Source organism: Cygnus olor, chromosome 3 (assembly GCF_009769625.2).
Source record: "Cygnus olor isolate bCygOlo1 chromosome 3, bCygOlo1.pri.v2, whole genome shotgun sequence".
Taxonomy (NCBI): domain Eukaryota; kingdom Metazoa; phylum Chordata; class Aves; order Anseriformes; family Anatidae; genus Cygnus; species Cygnus olor.
In genome coordinates, this window is record NC_049171.1 from 98,546,569 (window position 1) to 98,563,192 (window position 16,624).

Below are 16,624 nucleotides of genomic sequence, written 5' to 3' on the forward strand. Positions count from 1 at the left end.
GTGTTTGCACTACCAGCTGAAGTTCATGGTTGTCACCCCAGCAAACAATCTAAGAGTGCTGTAATACTGATCTCGAAGCACATCTCAAGCCTTTTAGTCAGTTAAGTGATTTTTGTTTCTAATATCATTGCAAATACTGAAATTACTATAGGTACTCTTTAAAATATTATGAAATCTGTTTTTGTTAGTCTTTTAAGAATTTGCAGAATTTAATTTCTTATGAAATTTCTGGACTTCTATTCATTAATTTCTGTTATGAAAGCTTCTGGTTAATATTTGAAGCTCTACAGATTTATAGATTTACACTGCTGTATGCATTGTATTGCAGTCATTCTGCTAAGGGAAACAGACAAGATAACTCAAGGAATTTAAATTTATGGCTTTTTAGACCATTTTTATTTTTAAAAGTGCAGAATTGCATCTAAACTAGAAAATATTGATGTACTGATATTGCTTGATAGTCCTTTGACAGTACAATACTAAATATAACTTGCAAAGGTGAAAAAGATGTTTTTACTCTTTTTTTGCTTATGATGTATAAGACTTCTTTATAGGGTGTTTTAATGAGATTACTCATGTGGTTGAGTTTGAGAGTTTTGCATGCTTGAATTTTCCAGAGAGAACAGAGGACTGTTTCAGTTTTTCTTTTGTTTTGGGCTGGAATTCTCATGAAAATCTCCTGGCCATTGGATCTGCATCCACACCCCAAGCCACGAGCTGATGCCCTGGGTTGAGGGATGCCCCTAGCTGCCCCCTAGCCTGCCCAGCTCCCCAGCTACTCTGCCAGACCAGGGACCCCCACAGCCTTGGTCAGAGAGGTCAGGTCACCTCGAGTCCTGAGCCATGGCAGACAAACCTTCAGGAAGGTGGATGCTTTGTGTGCCCTTAGGGACTGGAGAGCTGGTACGATCATGACTGCGTTTGCCATGCAAATGAAACCAGATGGGAGGATGAGTGCATCTCATGCAGATCATAAGCTGTTTTCACTTCAGTTTTCTGGATATGAATAAAAACAAACCGAGGCAAACTCTTATTGGTGTGGGGAAAAGCAGCATGTTAGTGAAGAAGGACAACCCACGTGCTGTCAGCAGAGGGAGGAGAGGGTAGGTACTGAGAACTCCAGGAAAGAATAATAATGAGAACTGGCTTTGGCATGCTCTTTCTAAAAAATGAAAAGGAGGAGGAAAAAAGTGAGCAACAAGCCAGCCTAAAACACAGGCTTATGAACAAGGGCTTGACCTGAAGCGTGCTGGGGGAAGGGTGGAAATCCAAGGTCTAGCAGCAACTCTGCTGGGAGTGAATCACAACCTGAGCATGAGTCGAAAGGACCTGGCTGTTATGAAAATGTTCAGTGTCAATATGAGGATGTTTACACAGAACTGTAACTTATAAATTGCATGAAACAATCATTCAGCTCCACTTAACACTACTAAGACCTTGGCTAGAGCTCTGTGTCAAATGTTGAGCAACTTTTTCCTCTTCAAGAAAAATGTGAAGTAGCTGGAGGGAAGCCAAGCAGAGAGAATCAACCATTATTAGAAAACCCTGTCCTCATAGGTCACATTAGAGATTGTGTAGTGTTGCATGTAAACAAAACCAGAAGGGATGCAGAAATTTGGTTTTCTGTAAGAAGCATATTTTGTAAAGAAGAAGGGAATCATCCATATAAATAGGACAAGAATAATAGGATTAATTGTAACATGAGAAACTGAGGTTAGATAATAGGAAAAGCCTTCTAGCCATAGGGATGGTTACAAGCAGGAAGAGATGGTCTGGGAAAGTTGTCATAAAGCTCTGTCATGAGAGATTTTTAAGAACATTTCAAATAAACAGGTGCCAGGAAAGACACTGGGGCGGGATGGACTAGATGAGCTCTTGGGGCTTGTTCTGTTCCTGTGTGATTCCCAACTTGAGAACTAAACTTGGCTAGCGTTCTTTTTTCCCCATGTATGCTAATTCCAAACTGAAGGTATTGGACAAAATGTTCAGCATTTATCAAAATCACAGCCGGAAATATTCTCTTTTCTACCAACAGAAGCTTTTCATGTAGCGTGGGCTGAACTCCAGTGAAATCCCATGAACTAAACCTTGTTGCAATAAAGTGACATTGATTTCAGAATTTTATTCTGTGACAAATCCATATTTGGGATTTTCTGGTTTTCATGTCTATCTTAGGCAGTCAAATGAATGCAGCCCTTCTAATACTCTGTGTGCATTAGGTGAAGTAAATCCTTTCCTGGCAATTATCTAAAGACACCTATTGAGTTCGAGGAAAAACAGCAGCTCAGGCACTGGAGCACAGAGACCATTGTCATGTTTATGCAAAACTTTCTTCCCATGCCACAAAAGCTGTTTGTTCCTGTCTGTGCTGTGCTGCAGATGTTAGCACAGCTTAGCACATCAGCTGTCAGATGAGTAGTATGGATGGAAGATGTACATCTTTAGCTCCTGTTCTTGGGCTCACAGGGACTCTCAAGAAGGACTCTCAGGCAGGAAGAGCTAGAAAGCAAGTGAACATCTGTCCCAAATCCAGGAGCAACTCCCCTTGTCAAGGACATTTTCAATCCCTTAGACATGGTTCCCAAAGGAATTGCACTACAGTGGGGAGACTCTTCTTTGCCTGTCACTTTCCTAGGTCAGGGTGTGCAGCCAGAAAAAAAAGAAAAACAGACAAATCCAAACCAGAAACATGGAGAAGGAAGAAAAACAACTTACATTTTAATAAAGTTCAGAGTGGTACATGAATATGTTCCCCATATTCTCCGGTAAGAACAGAGGGAGCTGTTTTGTTAATGAAAAAGGTTCAAAATAAAAGTCAAGACACAGGGAGAAAAGACAAGCTTCCTGTTTTGGGAGGTCCAGCAGCCCTTTTCATTCACATCTCAATTTCAATGGTCAGATTGCTTCAGCTCGCAAAACGGTCTTCAGTCCTCCATGCACAAAATGCTCTTTTGGTTTGGATCCATGTTTTTATTTTACTGTGTTTGCTTTCTGTTCCCTCTCTGTTCATCTTTTGACTCTCCTTCTCTTTTTCTGACTACCACTGTTGTTCCGGTTTCATTCTGCCATCTCAGTCATGCTGGGATGTGAAATAAGTTGCTTAATTGCAGTGCAGTACCCAGCAGGCAACATCCGCTCCCTCTGACGAGGTTGCTCGTATTTGCCTTCCTCATTTACGTTCTCAGCAGTGAGGACAAGAAGGGACACAGAGCTCCTCACTCTGCTGACAAATGGTCTGTGGAAATTGTTACAGAGGACACTAAGGGGAGCCCACATTACTACAGGCATGATGTATCTATCTGACTAGGCCCCAAGCTGGTCAGCTCACTATCTTTTGTTGGCCCAGAGTTCACAGGCGCAGATGAATGTCCCTATACAAACAAAATAGCCAAAGACTTTTTAAGGATTAGCTCAAAATGCTAATCTCAATGTTAGAGGTTTTAAAGACACCCTCCTTTCCTAAAATGGTGAGCTCATAGCTTCAGAAAATGGGTGCTGACATACTCCAGTTAGGTAGCACAGGGTGTGCAGCAGGTCTCTATCCACTTCCTGGCGCTCTGGTATGAATTTCTGATCCGCGGATAACTGCTAGAACGAAACAGTTAACAGCTGCTTAGCTGTCAGTTGTTTTAGGGTTTTGTTTGTTTGTTTTTTACCTAATTAGGCTAGATTTATTTTTAATGCTCATTATTACCACCAGCTTCTGAGTTCCATCTATCCACTGCTGAGTACATACTGCTCTTGCCAAAGCAAGTGTCTTTCAGCAGCTATCTCAGCCCCCTGCAAGTGTCCCACCCTGTAGGAGATGGCACTTGCCACTGTTGTCTTTCCTATTAATTCCATGGCAGCACATGCTGTTAGTCTGCCTTGTTTGGTGCTCTAGTGTTAATGACTGTGCAATCAGTTATTTCTTTTGTTAACCATGGATGCCTGTTGTTGATAATTCAGGGTTAATTGCTTACTATAAAGTTTGGCAGAGTCATTTAGCTTAGCTTAGCCTGATCATTGATAAAGACTATAAATATCTGCAGTCTATCACTGATATAGATGTTACTGAAGTTTTGTATAATTGGCTTTTATGAAAGTGCTGCAGCAAAAATGAGGGTTAGCTCAACTACCAAAGTCATCTGTCTATTGTTTTTTGTACAACCACTTCAGCAACTTAACAGGTTCACTTTCATTGACATTTATGTCATAGCAAGTTTATATCTTAGATACAGCTCTAGGAGTGCTGAAGCTCAGCACTCAGGACATTGTGGCAGCTATAAAGAGCAAGGCATTTTAGCTGAGCTTATGTTGTGCTGACCTGTCACAAATGCATCTTACTGGAGATAGACATATCTACTAAAAGACTTAGATGATAATGTTCTCTCAGTTTCCTGGATTTTTCCTGGGGGAAGAATCACCAAGTGGAGTAGGTCTAAAGCCACACCTGTAATGATGTCTCTCCAGTTAGCTGACTGTCCCAGCAGTCTGCTTTCCCTAAAATTTTGAATGTAGGAGCTGCTGCAGACAGAAAGCTCTGTATATACACACTGCTCTCAACTTCCAGTGAAATGGATGGGAACTGGGACTAATGCGCCCATTTCAGCAACAAGTGCTTTCTGAACATGCACTCGGGAGTCCCAGCATCTTGATTCCCAAAAGCAAAAGGAAGGCCATGTGCTCCCATCCAAGGGAAGCTGGGGTTTAGCATTACACACCTATAGAGCAAAACCAGATGCCAGATTCTCTACCCAGCTCTCTGATTTCACTTGTGTTAAAAGTGGAACTTCGTGTGAATTACGACCCTGTGTGCTTATTAGCGGGATGCACTGGGCACGAACCTATGGAGAACACTGTTTGCAGTGAATTGAGGCTGACTGGGTGCATCATACTCTGCATTTATTTAAGCCTTCCCAGCATAGTGCCATGTAACAGGTCAATGAGAGTCTTCAGCAGCAGTAGGCACCGACAGTTGTTCAGCAGGAAGGGACAGTTTCATTAAACCATTCTGGACCCCAAGGTTCCAGGTGATTTCAATGAAAGCAAGACCATTATCCTCTGAGACACCTTTTAAATTCAGCACAGTGCTGTCTTCATCTCCAGAAGCCAACATGTTCTAAATATACCTAATATCTTTGTAAGAAATTATGAGTGAGAAAGTGATTAATTGTTCTGTGACCTTCAGTTTCTTCATCTAGACTGTGTCACCAAACCATATTTTATGTCACGAGGAGACAGCAGATGTAAATCAAATATCTGCCTGCTCTAGAATATCTAACAAGAGAGGAAATTACTTCCATCTATTAACACAGACAGATTTTCATGAGAAGATTTTTCTGCCTCCCAAACCCAGTTTTAAAATGAAACTGTATACTCATAGGTCTGCCTGTTGGTTTCCGGCACAAGGGGCATTGCCACAGTTAGCAGCTGTGGCAAGAACAACCACCTGTCACTCTGTTTCACCTTATAATTTTTTTTTTCTTTGTGTTTATTTGTTTGTTTTTTTTTTCTACAATATAATTTTAAAACTATAAACTATTTGAAAAAAAAAAGAAGAAAAAAAAACAAGATAAATGTAGATTTTAAATATCTTAGGCAGGAAAAGTCATGACTATCCTTTCTCAAGAAATTAAATGATACCTTTAAAAAGCAGAGTCTCGCCCCAAAAGACTGAATAAGCAGTACGTAGAAAGGGACATTTTTTTCCAATAATGAGGTATGTAGAGAGAAAAGACAATGGGACTTGGGTCTCTGGCAGCAGCAGTGCATGCAGTAAACATCTGCACATACTGTAGCCACTAGTGTGTGTGGCACAGGAGAGCTGGGAGGCTGTTACCCTTGCATGTGATGGGGAGAAAGTGATGCAACCCCAAGTCAGCCTGGTACATTTACAGTTTGTGGTAGAATGGGTCTCCCCATGCAGTAGTGTTTCATAATTTCTTTTCCTTTTCTTTTGGCCCGTTAGATTTTTTTTTTTTTTTTATCAGTAGCATACTATCAGATCATTGTATTGGCATATTCTTCAGTTCCAGCTGTATGAGGTAGTATTGTCAACACTGATGCCAAAGAGAGTGCCATTGAAAAGTAAATGAGTCAAGCAAATTAAAAATAAGAAAATTAAAAAAATCAAGTTTAGAATTAGGTTTGTGGTCATGTTGACCCTGCATATTCATTTTTCTGTTCAGAGTAATCATACCTTTGGAAAATAGGAAGCCAACAATAGGGCAGACAAATCTCATGTTCAAAATTAGGAATGTGAGAAACACCTCAATAATTTTCTCAGACAGGGTCTTCTGTGCAGCTATTTTATTCACGATTACAATGGCAGGCTTCCTGCAAGCAGGAGCGCCCAGCAAAAGTATATCATAACCTTATATTTCCTATTACCCAACAATTGATTCCTCCCATCTCCTCATTGGCTAAGTACAGGTTCACAAACTATTCAACGCTTATTACGATACCATATACATACAATTTTGTTTGACCAACCGTTAATTTCTCCTTTTCCTTTTTTTTTTTTTTTCCCCTTCTTCTCTCGTGACTAGAGGGCCTGTGACTTTTTGTTTTGACTGATTTCGCACTGCTCATCCTGTTTTTCTTAGCTATCCTCCTTATTTTGGGAGTGGGACCTTCCCCTTATCTGCTTAACATACTCCCACTGCTATGCCACTGTTATGCCTGCACAATCACTTCTGAATATGCAAGGTTAGTGGAATTTTCCACTGCAAAAACATTCTACTGCAAAAACACAACTTTGTTTCTCACAGGAACCTGGAAGAAAAAACCACAACTATGTTGAAATCTCAAAGCTTAATTCAAGATGTGTTCATAAGTGCTTTTGGAGGAAAGAAGAAACAGCCTCAGCCATGCAATTACATACTTAAGCTCAATGGAAAAGATTTGTTTACTGAATGCGAAAGGCATACATCCCAGGCCACTGTTCAGAAAGAGTCATGCATAATAATCACAAACTGCAACACAACAGTTCGAAGACCTTTGACATTTGATTAGTATTTTTCTGTTTTGCAGAGTGAAGAGAGTGGTTTGGACTTTAAAAGGAAAATGAGCTAAAGCTTTAGTTAGTGGGGCCACAGAGAAAGAAATGAAGAACAAGTCTGTGGAGAGCAGTAAGTATATGCTGAAAACGCACAGGGGAATTGATGCCAAGCAGATTGTGATAGATTTTAAATTCCAAATGTAGACGGACTTACACATGGGGACACCAAACACAGCTGTTCCTATGCGATTCCAAGAAGAAGGTAGGAAATGCAAAAAGCACACAATTTTTGATAACCGCGAAACCCTCTACTTGAGCATTACTCCTTAGCGTGGTCATGGAGAATTATAGGCTCTGATTTTATGCTGCGATAGCCCGTCTGTACTGGGCCTTAACCCACACAATTCCATCAATGCGAAGACCCTGAAACAGGAAAGTTTCAGTAGTCTTTTTCAGCTTAAAAAGGAAGGGGTGACGTCTGAGGTGACATTATGCAGATGACTGGGCCCACCCTGCTCCACCTTCTCACCAGCATTCTTCTGCCTGCTGCCTCTCCTGACTCAGCCTGGCCTGTTGCAGCAGCCTACCACAGGGGATGGTGTGACAGCCGTGCAGGCACATCAGCCAGGAAAAACAATAGCACCACAAGGGTGGCAAGGCACAAAATTTATCTCAAATGTACAAAGTAAAGGGAAATAAATAAATAAATAAATAAACAATCAAACAACAAAACAGCAACCCGTGGGGTTACTTAAAATGGCAAGCTATTTTCAGACAAACATGATTTCTGAGGTGACAGTTGCTTCACAAGCAGTGAGTCAGAGCCTCTGCTCAGCCTCTGTAGCATCCTTCATTTCCTTAGGCAGCACTTTCCATGGCAGGAACAGGTGTAGATAAGAGCAGTATTTTAGGGCCTCTGCTGATAGCACAAAATGAGCAGAAACTGCTGCCACAGCAAAACAGATAGGAAAAATCCAAGAAAAGGCCATCCAAATGTGAAAAGCATTTCATATCAAACAGAGTGGACTCTCAGGTGTGGATGAAGTCAGAAGCGATGGGACATCTGCTGAGGTACCTCCCATTCTAACACCTTTCTCCAGTTATTCCTGTCCCAGAACCTCCTGTCAGCATAAAAACAGCTTGGTTAAAACAGGCACCACGTGAGGAGGAATGAAGGGAAGAAAAACTGTTATGTTTTTCTTTCCTGGCAGGTAAGACCCTTGACAATGCCATTATCTGCTGTTGGACAGGAAGCTGGTGGCAGGTCACTCTCCAGAGAGGGCTGTGGTGTTACCACAGCAGGTCCTGCTACCTGCACAGCTTCATATTCTATACATTTCTTAACATAGAGGGCAACACGCCCACCCTTCCTTTCCTGCCTGACTCTCCTGTAAAGCTTGTAACCCTCTATTCCAATGTTCCAGCTGTGTGATTCGTCCCACCACATTTCCATGATAGCAATTAGATCCTAATTTTCTAGTTGCACCGTGGCTTCCAATTCCTCCTGCTTGTTTTCCCTGCTGCATGCAGGGGAAACCAACGTAGAGGCACTTCAGCTGGGCTACGGGCAGTGTCACCTTTTTAGAGGAGTCCTTCCTAATTCCTATGGGATGATTCACAGGTGTTTCCCTGCTGTTTTTTTTAAAGTATTGGCATTCAGGTGTTCTTTTGAATCACTTACAGGTACATTCTCTTCCTCCACCAATTTTAAAGGCCTGCTAATGAGCAAATCAGCTTGCTGTCCAAAATGTCCTTGTCCTCCTTCTTGAATCTATGTGGATCACTTCCTGTTGATTCTTAGTAGAAGTGTGAGCTAGTATCAAGACTTCAGATTATTTTTCTGATGCCTGCAGACATCATTCCGTGTGAAAAAATGCTTTGGACCTTTTATCTAGGATATGATGTACTTTGCTAAAAACCACTTTGAAGATCCTAGAAAGAATAGTGTTCCTGGAAGTGTAAAAAGTGATTTGCTGTGCTTTTTCTGATGCTCTCCTCAGCCCTCGTGTTTTTGAATGGCGCATCATGACATGTGGCAATTCAGCTGTCATTTTTACATTTGGAAAAGCAGTCGGAATGGAGCAATGCAGCCATCCCAGTTGAATATGCTGAAGTTAAATGATAGATGTCTTGAGTGCAAGAGGATTCACATGGCTTTCTCGGAGGTGCCGACTTTTAAATCCTAGTTACATGCAGAAACTTGGCATATTGTCAGCATGTGCAATTTTCAATTTCATGGGACATTTCTTTTGGTGTTAGCAGTGGATTTTGTTTTACCTTTATATTCTCTTTTTGTTAACACTGCAGGAATTATTTTTTGGGTCTCTCACTTTAGCAGCTGTTTTGCCTGATACTGCGTGCACTGTGTGATTCCTGGGGCATTTCTGTGGGTAGAGACCAGAGCTTGCATGAGTGTGTGCATATGTACACTCACATACAAACGCTGGATAATTCAGTGTTGGAAAGCCATCACAGACCAATTTAGTACAGTCACAAAGACTGAAAGGTATTTAGATTACTAGATTAATATAAAAACAGCTTTCAGGTCAGCTTTTATATTATGTATTTATATATTTGTTTATTGCAGAAAAGGGGGAACAGTCTAATGGCTGGCAAGCATTGCCTGAATGAAGGTCTCCTACTCTGCATGGCCAGAGGTGGAACTTACAGCTACATCTGTCTGGCCTGGCAGCTGTGCTCAAAATAGGGAATTGCCCTGTACAGCTGCGGAGGTCAGACAGTGTGGGCTGTATAGTCTGCAGGCTAGATACTACAGTTTTAAGCATGCGAGCACATTTTACCTCTTACAATCTACACAGACCTTTGAGAGAATCAGGTGGCAGAATCATTTTCAAATCACTATCCTTTTCCACATTTTTGTGCTATTTTTCAGAATTCAAAGCACAGTAAGCACAGCTCTTAGCTGTTTTACCAAGATCTGACCACACTAATTTAAAAAGACAAAACTTTGGTCTGCTTCCACTTTTCAACATGTGTTAAAACGAAAATATCAGATTTTTTAAGCTGAAGTGTAATATGTTGAATTATTATAATGTCGAGACTGGTAGAGCACTTTCATAAATTGATCAAACCTTGCTGATCTTTCCTTTTTCTTCTTTGCTTATATTAACATAGTCATACTTGTGATTGAACTCAGTGGTAGCCAAGGCTGTAAAGGCACATAAATGCAAAAACCTGCCTCTCTGAAGTCTTCAGTCTCACTAAGAATGGAGCTCACCAACATCAGATCAAAATTAGTGATACCTACAACTGAAAAAAAGCACTTGGAGAGGCTCATTTTGGATCCTTCTATATGCACAAATGGAGCATAATTATCTTTCTACATGTAGAAATGTATCTTGTCTTATTCTATCCATTCTGTGGACAAACTTTTCAGCTCACTGCTTTGATAAAAGCTTTCTAAAACACTTTAATAATTCCCCAAATACTCAAAACAGCCCACGCTTTGGCTTTTTTAAAAAAAAAAAAAGCTGGAGGTTTACTAAGATCACAGATTTGGCTGTTTGTTGTGAAATCCAGGTGGGAGAAAAAAAAAAAACAAATAATTCTTGGTATTTAACATGATAATTCTAATTGAGACTCATAAGGTAAAGAGACTTAATCTAATTATCTATGCAAGGTATGTAAATGTGAGTCTCCAGAAATAATGACTTTATTACAGTGTTGATCTTGTGTGGGTGGAAGCCTGCTTTAGAAGAAACCTGTGGGAAATGATCGTGTATTTCACCTGCATATTATACATTAGAGGAGAGCCCAGAGGTACAATAACAAATACATTTGATAAGAGTCTTACATATAAGAAATCACTAATTTAATGCATTAATCACTGGAGTACAATTATAGATCTTAATTTAGAAGGCATTAGTCATTCACCATGCATAACCTTCTGTGGCTCTTAGAATTTCATTGCCTGAGTTCATTACAATTGGCAAATGTCGTTTGCATAACTGGCACACAGAAGGGCCACATTTTTTCAGTATTAGATCCACTCCACTAAATTCAAGGGAGAACACCTCTGGATCTTACTTCAGTAAAGATTAAAACACAGTTGCTGTTTAGGATGGCTTATAAAGATTGTACATTATTAATATATTTTATTAGCATGTTGAAACTGGAGTAGTATACACTGGAAATGTTACAAGCACAACCACAGAAGACATCATAGTTGGTAATAAACCATAACAATACAGAGCCTATTGACCTGTTGAAGTCTTTACCAAAATATGAAACAAACGTCTATTTGTTACAAAATCTGTTAAAGCTTTTATTGGATTTCATAAACGAACTTTCATACAAGATACTTTCTTGAAATTACTTATATCCTTAAAATTGAGTATCTCAGTACTTAAGGTCAAGAAGTTGCAACTGTCTAGGACACAGTGAAATTTTGTAAGTAATTACTTATATTTTTTGGTGTTTTCATGTGCACAGTGCAGAAAACATCTTTTCTTTCTACATCTTTCCTAATCCGTTATGGTGCCAATGGGATCTCAGTCAGAGAGTTTAGAAGAGTCTGACTTGAGCTCAGCAGAACTGCAGGCAGTGGCATTTGCATGTAAGCCTGCCTACTAGGTATCTAGCTCACCACATGTATGTGACTTGCAAAAGACAAAGGAGGAGCTGGAAACGTATCTCTACATAGACACAGCGGCAGAAAGACAATTTTTGTTTTAGCTTCAATCATTTCTTGCAAGTGTCTGAACACTGTGACATAGTTGTGTAGGTGTTCCTTTTGTCAACAAAACGCAACACCTTCATCTGTTTCATTTGGAATTACATTCCTCTGTGGAAGAAGGCATTTAAAGATTTCAGCACAGTGCTATGGAAAATACGATGTGTGTTGGGGGGGAGTATGAGAAAGTAACAGGCTGCTTTAACAGACAACTTAGCTGTTTCTTTACTCTCTGAGTTACACAGGCATACGAGCTGAATATATTGGTATCTTTTATTGTCGTGTGATAAACGTCATGTGATTTACACATTTTAAACTCAGAGGTTTTTAATAATTGAATTAAAAGGACTTTTGCTAATCCCTGCAGTGGCAGGGAGGCGTACCGAGAGGACGTGGAAAGCCCACCTGATTAACACGTGGCTCAGAGGCTGGTGCCAACACAGAAATTTTGTTTTTTTTGACCATGGGGCGCTTTACTCGGCACCCGGCCTGGTGACCGCAGACGGGTCCCTGTCTCTAAGGGGAAAACGGATCCTAGCCCAGGAGCTGGCAGGGCTCGTTGAGAGGGCTTTAAACTAGGAAAGAAGGGGGATGGGGCTGAAATTAGGCTTGTTGGAGCTATACCAGGGGGAACAATGGCAAAGCCGGGAAAGAAGGCAATGGCCCAACTGAAGTGCATCTACACTAATGCACGCAGCATGGGTAACAAACAAGAGGAGCTGGAAACCATCATGCAGCAGGAAGGCTATGACTTGGTTGCCATCACGGAAACGTGGTGGGACCACTCTCATGACTGGAGTGTTGCAATGCCTGGCTATAGGCTCTTCAGAAGGGACAAGCAGCACAGAAGGGGTGGTGGTGTGGCTCTCTATATTAGAGAGTGTTTTGATGTTGAGGAACTTGAGGCTGGGAATGATAAGGTTGAGTCCCTATGGGTTAGGATCAGCGGGAAGGCCAACAAGGCAAGCATCCTGGTGGGGGTCTGTTATAGACCACCGAACCAGGATGAGGAGACGGATGAGGAGTTCTACAGGCAGCTGGCAGAAGCCGCGAAATCGTCAGCGCTTGTTCTTGTGGGGGACTTCAACTTCCCAGACATATCCTGGAAGCACAACACAGCCCAGAGAAAGCAGTCTAAGAGGTTTCTGGAGAGCGTGGAAGATAGCTTCCTGACACAGCTGGTTAGAGAGCCTACCAGGGGAGGTGCCCCACTAGACCTGTTCACAAACAGTGACGGGCTGGTGGGAGATGTGGTGGTCGAGAGCTGTCTTGGGCAGAGTGACCACGAAATGGTTCAGTTCTCTATTCTTGGTGAAGTCAGGAAGGGGATCAGTAAAACCGCTGTCTTGGACTTCCAGAGGGCTGACTTTGAGCTGTTCAGGACACTGGTTGGCAGAGTCCCTTGGGAGGAGGTTCTGAAGGGCAGAGGAGTCCAGGAAGGCTGGGCACTCTTCAAGAAGGAAATCTTAATGGCTCAGGAGCGGTCTGTCCCCACGTGCCCAAAGACGAGCCAGCGCGGAACTAGACCGGCCTGGCTGAACAGAGAGTTGTGGCTCGAGCTTAGGAGAAAAAGGAGGGTTTATAATCTTTGGAAAAGAGGGCAGGCTACTCAAGAGGACTGTAAGGATGTTGCGAGGCTGTGCAGGGACAACATTAGAAAGGCCAAAGCTCATCTGGAGCTCAATCTGGCTACTGCCGTTAAAGATAACAAAAAAAGTTTTTACAAATACATCAACACAAAAAGGAGGACTAAGGAGAATCTCCATCCTTTACTGGATGCGGGGGGAAACAGTTACAAAAGATGAGGAAAAGGCTGAGGTACTCAATGCCTTCTTTGCCTCAGTCTTTAGCGGCAAGACCAGTTGTTCTCTGGATACCCAGTGCCCTGAGCTGGTGGAAGGGGATGGGGAACAGGATGTGGCCCTCACTATCCACGAGGAAATGGTTGGCGACCTGCTACAGCACTTGGATGTACGCAAGTCGATGGGGCCGGATGGGATCCACCCGAGGGTACTGAGAGAACTGGCGGAGGAGCTGGCCAAGACGCTTTCCATCATTTATTGGCAGTCCTGGCTATCAGGAGAGGTCCCAGTCGACTGGCAGCTAGCAAATGTGACGCCCGTCTACAAGAAGGGCCGGAGGGTAGACCCGGGGAACTATAGGCCTGTTAGTTTGACATCAGTGCCAGGGAAGCTCATGGAGCAGATCATCTTGAATGTCATCACGTGGCACTTGAAGGGCAACCAGGCGATCAGGCCCAGTCAGCATGGGTTTATGAAAGGTAGGTCCTGCTTGACGAACCTGATCTCCTTCTATGACCAAGTGACGCGCTTGGTGGATGAGGGGAAGGCTGTGGATGTGATCTACCTTGACTTCAGTAAGGCTTTTGACACCATTTCCCACAACATTCTCCTCAAGAAACTGGCTGCTCGTGGCTTGGACTGGCGTACGCTTCATTGGGTTAAAAACTGGCTGGATGGCCGGGCCCAAAGAGTTGTGGTGAATGGAGTCAAATCCAGTTGGAGGCCGGTTACTAGTGGAGTCCCCCAGGGCTCAGTGCTGGGGCCGGTCCTCTTTAATATCTCTATCGATGACCTGGATGAGGGGATCGAGTGCACCCTCAGTAAGTTTGCAGACGACACCAAGTTAGGTGCATGTGTTGATCTGCTTGAGGGTAGGAAGGCTCTGCAGGAGGATCTGGATAGGCTGGACCGATGGGCTGAGGCCAACTGTATGAAGTTCAACAAGGCCAAGTGCCGGGTCCTGCACCTGGGGCACAACAACCCCAAGCAGTGCTACAAGCTGGGAGATGAGTGGTTGGAAAGCTGCCTGGCAGAGAAGGACCTGGGAGTACTGGTTGATAGGCAGCTGAATATGAGCCAGCAGTGTGCTGTGGTGGCCAGGATGGCCAACAGCATCCTGGCTTGTATAAGAAGCAGTGTGGCCAGCAGGTCTAGGGAGGTGATTGTCCCCATGTACTCAGCTCTGCTGAGGCCGCACCTCGAGTACTGTGTTCAGTTTTGGGCCCCTCGCTACAAGAAGGACATGGAGGTGCTCAAGAGAGTCCAGAGAAGGACGACGAGGCTGGTGTGGGGTCTGGAGAACAAGTCTTACGAGGAGCGGCTGAGGGAGCTGGGGTTGTTTAGCCTGGAGAAGAGGAGGCTCAGGGGAGACCTCATCGCTCTCTACAGGTACCTTAAAGGAGGCTGTAGAGAGGTGGGGGTTGGTCTATTCTCCCACATGCCTGGTGACAGGATGAGGGGGAAGGGGCTAAAGTTGCGCCAGGGGAGGTTTAGGTTGGATATTAGGAAGAACTTCTTTACTGAAAGGGTTGTTAGGCATTGGAATGGACTGCCCAGGGAAGTGGTTGAGTCGCCATCCCTGGAGGTCTTTAAAAGACGTTTAGATGTAGTCCTTAGTGATATGGTTTAGTGGAGGTCTTGTTAGTGTTAGGACAGAGGTTGGACTAGATGATCTTGGAGGTCTCTTCCAACCTAGACGATTCTGTGATTCTGTGATTCTGTGATTCTGTAATCCAGAAGCAAGATTTCACTTGTACTAATAGTCTTTGAGCATAGTTCAGTGGTAAATCAAAGTCAATGCATCAACCTAAAAATGTCCTAGGTTGGATTTTCAACCAAAACTTGGCAAGAGCTTTCACAAAGTAAATTCCTGTAAATTTGTGACTACTTATTAGCAGGAACTGACTGTACAACAAACAGCACTGAATACTATGCCATTATGTGAGAAGCTTCTGTGCTGAAATATACAAAATATAATAAATAAACGATGCTCAAAGACTAAAGCCATGAAAAGACAACACTCCTGCTTACCTGCTACCTCACACACTTTTGAAGTTTTTATTCATAATCTGAAAATGGCTCAATGGGCACCCAAACTTTCTGGGTTCTAGGCCTTAATTCAGTAACTTTAATATAAAATACCTCAGCTTTTTAAGCATATGGATGAATAGTTAGAGGCGTAAGTTGACAGCACACAGAAAAAAAACTACTTGTTTCCCACCCATCCAAGCTACAGCAAGGGAATGATAAGCAAAGTATCCACACAAGAAACAGGGTGAGGTATGTGCAAACATGACTAAATCCTGTCACTGGGTCTTACTGTCACCACCTGCAAAGAAGTGCTGTGGTGGCAGGCTGGGTAGACATGAGACTTAACTACATCTTTACTGCCTTTTCCTATTAATTACGGCTTAGATCAGTACTGAAAATACACAGAGCTTCAGGCACCCAGTTCCGTCTATACAATTACGAGAGAGAAAAGCAGGACTGAACAGAAAATTAGCATTATATATTTTGGCATAAGTATCTCAACCATTTCCTCACACTGGAAATTTGAACAAAACACTTTTTTGATATCCCATGTCATCTGACAGAATTTCATAGGACTTTTCATAAACTGATTTATTTGGCTTTGTCTGATTCCCTGTGTTTCATTTAAATTATTCCAAGTTTAGCAAAATTACTTATCTCCAGATACACAGGCCCTGTTTTCAGTGCCCTTTGAGCTATTGCTTCAGTGCCTGGGTGTGTTGCAGTCTCTCACCTGATTTAACGAGTAGATCACAGGCAACCAGAGAGCTGCACTGATACAATTAAAATACGTATATGTATTATTACTTATAAGTACCTAATACAAAAGTGACATAAATATTAGAAATAAAGAGTAAAAAAACAAATGAAAAACAAAAACAAAAACAAATAAAAAGAGCAGCAAGAAGAGAGGCACTTTGGTGTCATTTCTGGCCCAATCAATTCCACATAAAGCAGAACAGCTTCGTCTGTACAGAGTGAGAACTTCCTATCTAGATATCCTATGATCTGATCTGGTGGGACATTGTGGCACATCAGGGACAGAAGCAGCATTCAGATCCTAGTAAGAGAAGAGAGGTTCTGGAAGGAGTGAGCTAGCCATGGAGTGTAGGTGTA

The 16,624-nt window shown here is 42.4% G+C and overlaps 1 protein-coding gene across 3 annotated transcripts in view; it reads left to right on the top strand.

Annotated features, from left to right (window-relative positions):
• Positions 1–557: 557 nt before the first annotated feature.
• Positions 558–16,624, top strand: part of TLR5 (toll like receptor 5) — a 29,013-nt gene continuing 12,946 nt past the window's right edge. The window contains exons 1-2 of one of the 3 annotated variants that reach the window (XM_040552796.1): positions 559–1,103; positions 7,015–7,112. The gene's annotated coding sequence lies outside the window, so the exon portion shown is untranslated. Of the gene's footprint in view, positions 7,113–16,624 lie in introns of all 3 variants that reach the window. The other 2 variants (XM_040552799.1, XM_040552797.1) reach the window with 2 other exon arrangements.